Genomic DNA, 6,290 nt, shown 5'->3' with positions numbered 1-6,290 from the left:
AGAGAGAGTCAGTGAGTGTGGCGTGTGGTTTGTCTTGTGTTGTCTCCAGTAGGGAGGGAGAGAGTGGTGGTCAGCAGTATGCCAGATGGTGTGTGCGTTCTTTACTCAGTGAGGGGTCCGCAGGCTTCGTCCTTGAAGACGCTTCACATCCACAATTCAGCAACTTAAGTTACTGCTGGAATCAAGGAGTAAGGAATGTTCTAGAAAACAAAACTCCATCATGAGTATTCTATGAGTGTTAAAGTAGCTGGAAAAAGTGTGACATATTTGATTAATGGTTTTCAAAAGTGTATTGATTTTGGGCTAAAAAGAAACTGTTTTTCCTGCATTTTTTTACCCATGTGAGCGATGGGAGGAGTTTGGAGCGATGGGAGGAGTTTGGATTTTGTTGGACGTTGCAACTCTTGGCCATTGTTTTGCCCTTAATGCAGTCAATCCCCCGCTATCCAAACACACAGACACACATGCCGCGCACACACACACACACACACACACACACACACACACACACATGCACCGATAGTCTTTTATGAGTACAACTTGTCACTCGGGCAATTAGTTTAGCATAATATTGGTATAGTGTGGTGGTTAACAGTGTTCCCCTGGGGAACCATGATATACCAGTATGAATCCTCAGTGCTCCTAACACTACACTCACCTACATCTGTACATGATTGCAAACACTAAATGTAAGTGTCTAAATGTAGTCCAGCATATTACATGAGTTAAACACACATCAGTATTTAAACTTTGTAATGATTTCAAAGTTTTACCATCAATAGTCCAGACTACATCAAACCACACCATGCAACAAACAAAACCAAAAACATTGAGCCAGAATTCAGAAAACAGTAAAAAAAAGAAAGAAACATGACAATAAAGGATAAAAGAAAAAAGAAAGCTGTGATGGTAGAGGGTGTGTGTGTGTGTGTGTGTGTGGGGGGGGGGGGGGGGGGGGGGGGGGGGTGTTGAAACATTGAAGGCAGCATAGGAGAAAGCAGTAGACAGAGACTGTGGGAGGAGCCTGGGCTGCATGGCTGTGTGTCCCAGTCCATCACTCCACACCTTCACCCACAGATGAGCCACGGCCCTCCCTCTGGCCTCCACACCCAGGCACTGTCACATCCTACACACGTGACCCACGCTGCCTCCACACCCAGGCACTGTCACACCCTACACACGTGACCCACGCTGCCTCCACACCCAGGCACTGTCACACCCTACACACGTGACCCTCGCTGCCTCCACACCCTGGCACTGTCACACTCTACACACGTGACCCACGCTGCCTCCACACCCAGGCACTGTCACACCCTACACACGTGACCCACGCTGCCTCCACACCCAGGCACTGTCACACCCTACACACGTGACCCACGCTGCCTCCACAACCCTGGCACTGTCACACTCTACACACGTGACCCACGCTGCCTCCACACCCAGGCACTGTCACACCCTACACACGTGACCCACGCTGCCTCCACACCCTGGCACTGTCACACCCTACACACGTGACCCACGCTGCCTCCACACCCAGGCACTGTCACACCCTACACACGTGACCCACGCTGCCTCCACACCAGGCACTGTCACACCCTACACACACGTGACCCACGCTGCCTCCACACCCCAGGCACTGTCACACCCTACACACGTGACCCACGCTGCCTCCACACCCAGGCACTGTCACACCCTACACACGTGACCCACGCTGCCTCCACACCCAGGCACTGTCACACCCTACACACGTGACCCACGCTGCCTCCACACCCTGGCACTGTCACACCCTACACACGTGACCCACGCTGCCTCACACCCTGGCACTGTCACACCCTACACACGTGACCCACGCTGCCTCCACACCCAGGCACTGTCACACCCTACACACGTGACCCACGCTGCCTCCACACCCAGGCACTGTCACACCCTACACACGTGACCCACGCTGCCTCCACACCCAGGCACTGTCACACCCTACACACGTGACCCACGCTGCCTCCACACCCTGGCACTGTCACACTCTACACACGTGACCCACGCTGCCTCCACACCCAGGCACTGTCACACCCTACACACGTGACCCACGCTGCCTCCACACCCAGGCACTGTCACACACACACGTGACCCACGCTGCCTCCACACCCTGGCACTGTCACACCCCTACACACGTGACCCACGCTGCCTCCACACCCAGGCACTGTCACACCCTACACACGTGACCCACGCTGCCTCCACACCCAGGCACTGTCACACCCTACACACGTGACCCACGCTGCCTCCACACCCAGGCACTATCACACCCTACACACGTGACCCACGCTGCCTCCACACCCAGGCACTGTCACACCCTACACACGTGACCCACGCTGCCCTCCACACCCAGGCACTGTCACACACCTACACACGTGACCCTCGCTGCCTCCACACCCAGGCACTGTCACACCCTACACACGTGACCCACGCTGCCTCCACACCCAGGCACTGTCACACCCTACACACGTGACCCACGCTGCCTCCACACCCAGGCACTGTCACACCCTACACACGTGACCCACGCTGCCTCCACACCCAGGCACTGTCACACCCTACACACGTGACCCACACTGCCTTCACACCCACGCAGCCCTCACTGTCACCCCCTACACACGTGACCCACGCCGCCCCACACGTGACCCCTCTCACTCCTTCCCCCCACCCCTGTGGCCCTCTCTGTTCCTTATTGTCATTCCTCCGTCCCCCTGATCCTTTGCCACTCCTGCTTCCTACCTCACATGTTCTGACACTCCTCTAGACATTTGTCTTTCTTTTCTTCACTTAGCCAGGCCTTTATCACTCTCTCTGTCTTGTTACAGTCTTCCTGTCTGCCATCTCTCTCTGCCTCTCTCTCACCACCTTATCTTCAGTTGTTCTTTATTGTTCCCTTGGTAATATTTGCCCCTCCCTCTTTTACCATGTATTTTCATTATATAAATGGGTCTCTCTCTCTCTTTCTCTGCATCCCCATCCTGTTCTCCCATCTCTGTTTACTTTATTCTTTATTTATTGCTGGTATTTTTCTGTTGATTTCTCTCAGCAAGGGAGTGAACAGGGCATCAATCACTGTCACTTAGTGTCACTCATCCTAAAGCTGTGTGTTCCATCCCCTCTACATCCTCTTTCCCTCTACATCCCTCTCTCCCCCCTTCCTCGCTTTGCAACTTGAGCACTCTGCATTTTAAACTCTCTCAATACATAAATCTGCAAAGAGATCTTTGCTCACTGCGTCTTCAATCTGACTCAAATATATGTTTACAAGTTTCCAAATGAGACTAGCGCTGGAATGCCGTCACTCCTTATTCCTGCTGGCGGGGCGCTGTGCTGGGCCCAGGCTGGTTCGGGCTGGCCCCAGTCACACGAATGCAACTCTTATTTAGATGAATGATTAAAGTTAAGGCCCAGCCACGCGTCCCAGCCCTGCACTCTTGTTTAAAGAAGAATGGGGAACCTGTCATCTTTTGATGCATTGCCTGCCATCCCGCATGCAAAGAGGACACACACACACACACACAAACACACACACACACCCTGCCACCCACCCAACTGCTACAAACAGCCTTTTCTCTTCCTCTTTCTCCCTTTGCTATCTTCTCTCTGTCTCCCTCTCCCTCTCTCTTTATCACTCCTCCTCTCTCTCTTTATCACTCCTCCTCTCTCTCTCAATCACTCCCCCTCTCTCTCTCTCTCTAAATGATTGATCTGTATGGGTTGTATTAGTGGATGATGAGTTGCACCCCCTCTTGTCGTAAGGCCCTTGAGAGATCAGAGTGGGAGCGGGTGATCTATGGCCATCGGAGTTAAGTCCAAAGTCCTGGCGGTCGAGTGTATCCTCTGGGGGGGGGGGGGGGGCCAAAACGTGCCACAACTGCTCAATGCTCCGAGAGCCCCTGGTCTCTGAGCCAGCACTGTACGAACTACAAAAAAACAGTTGTTGAAATCCATGGGTTAAAATACAGAGTTCTGAGTTTGAGAACTGAGAATGAGATCAAGTTGAGAGTAACTTGATTAAATCTGAGCGAGATGCTTTGTCTGTCTGCACTGCTATCGGGCTGATCTAGAAGCTTGCTTGTGTCTTAATACACTCCCATTAGGAATCCGTGTACTTTGGCATTTTCTGGCTTTGGCATTTTCTCGTAATGGTTTCAGAACACTCAAGTACTATTTCTCTTGCCTTACTAAGACATTGCTCTTGATAAGAAGGGGAAATAATGGAATCATACTGTAACAGATCTCTTTATGGACACATGATCACTTCATGCACAGGAAATGAAGATGATCCTGGATTACTTTAATCCAGAATCGATTATCTTACTCTACCACTTTACTGATTAGATTTAAGCACCTGTTCAGTGATCTAATTGCAGTTTAGCTGGGAAATCTTGACTGTAAAGGTGTTTCTGGATCTGGACGTGAAATATGTGCGTGCGTGTGTGCGTGTGTGTGTGTGTGTGTGTGGCGTGTGTGTGTGTGTGTGTCAGAGAGAGGGAGAGAGCTCAATTCTAGAATTAGAATAATTTTAATAAAAAAAATTGTGCTAAGTTGTAGAAAATGTAACACAATTACACTATATGGCACAATGTTACCAAAGAAAACACCAGTTACTGCTAACATGTTTTAGTAGAGTATGTTTGCAAATAATATATGTGTAAAATAATAAAATTACAACCCATGAAATAGAGATCTCTATATGTTATATTCATTCATAACATTTTAGCTTTCATTCCGATGCACATCCTGGACACAAAACCATCTTCCTTCACACCCTCTAATGATTTCTTCTCTTCCATGACCTCTTGGTGATGTGTGTGTCATGTTTCAGTGTTTAGCATTTGGACAGTCTCTCTTGATTACTGGGGAGGTCGAGGATCGCTCTGCTCTTCCTAAAACCTTTACCGTTATTGGCTGCCAGTCGATGTGCTTTGATATTTCCATCCTACACCACAGTACTGTGCCTTAATGAGGAGCTGTTGGATTTCCACTATGTATACCCCCCCCCCCCCCCACCCCACCCCTCCCAAAAAAAAGAAAATCCTTGCTATTCAGAATATTGATAGAGTTTTCAATAACGCATCAGACTGTAGGAAGAGAACTGCGGTTTTTTCTGGTTAAGTACTGCCCGTGAAGGGTTTTATGGTAAACAACTGACACATCTGCCGATGCACAAATATGAATTCTACTACCAGAAAACTCACTTTATTATTAATTATTATTTAACTGATATCTAATGCTATGAGAAATTTAAGACAATGCTTGATCACATTAGCAAAGCCCAAGAGGACAATACTGTGATTTTAGTTTGACTTTTGTGAAAATTAGAAATGTATACAGTTGGATAGGTTTTTATGAGGCCAATTTACCAGAGGAGATATTCCTTATAAGAACCAGGAAACAAAACTGGAGATGCATTTTACCGCAAATTAGTGACTTAATAATTACATGGACCTTAATGCCTAAAATCTCTCCAACCTTGATAAAGTTCATGAGGAACATTTTATGCAATTACTTTAATAGAACCAACATCTTCAGCCCTAACCCTCATCATAACTACTATCTGATCCAACACTACAATATGTAGTCTACAAAAAAGTATGTATTTCTAAGTAATATCATATCCCAATATCCCTTGCCTGGTCATCAGCATTCTTACTTGTTTTTGTATCTCTGTTGGATACCTGAGTCAGGCATTCAACTTTCTTTGTTTGCCATCACATGTATCTGGGAAGATTATAATGATATATATTATATTTATTTATAATGCACCTTTCATTTAAGTGAAAATCTCAAGGTGTTACAAAGATAAATTCAACATTATATAAGAGAAAAAGGCAAACAATTAAGGTGTCACGCATGGCCCCAACCTCCACCTGTCAGTCATGTCTTTGTTTTCGTGTTCCATGTGCTTGTGATGTCATTTCAGTTGTCACACCTGTTCATCCATATCTCGGCCCGTCGTTAGTGATGTCACGCGTGTCTGGTTTAGTCCCCTCGTTATCTTGTGTATTTATACCTTGTGTTTCGTCTTTCGTTGCAGTTCGTTGAACCTAATGTAGAGTCATATTTTTGGTAGTTTTCATTTTCGTATTTGTCCATGTATGTCCTTGTTGTTTTGCCATGTCCGCTCGGTTTTACGTGTTGGTTGTGTCTCTGTTTTTGATTACTCTGGTAAACTGACCCTGGGTTGACCATTTTAATGACTCTGCTAATGGATTTGCCTATAATAAATCTTGCTCTTCTCAGCGAATGCATCCACTTCC

This window comes from Brachyhypopomus gauderio, chromosome 8, assembly GCF_052324685.1.
Source record: "Brachyhypopomus gauderio isolate BG-103 chromosome 8, BGAUD_0.2, whole genome shotgun sequence".
In the NCBI taxonomy this organism is placed as follows: domain Eukaryota; kingdom Metazoa; phylum Chordata; class Actinopteri; order Gymnotiformes; family Hypopomidae; genus Brachyhypopomus; species Brachyhypopomus gauderio.
Note: the sequence above shows the minus strand (reverse complement) of the source record.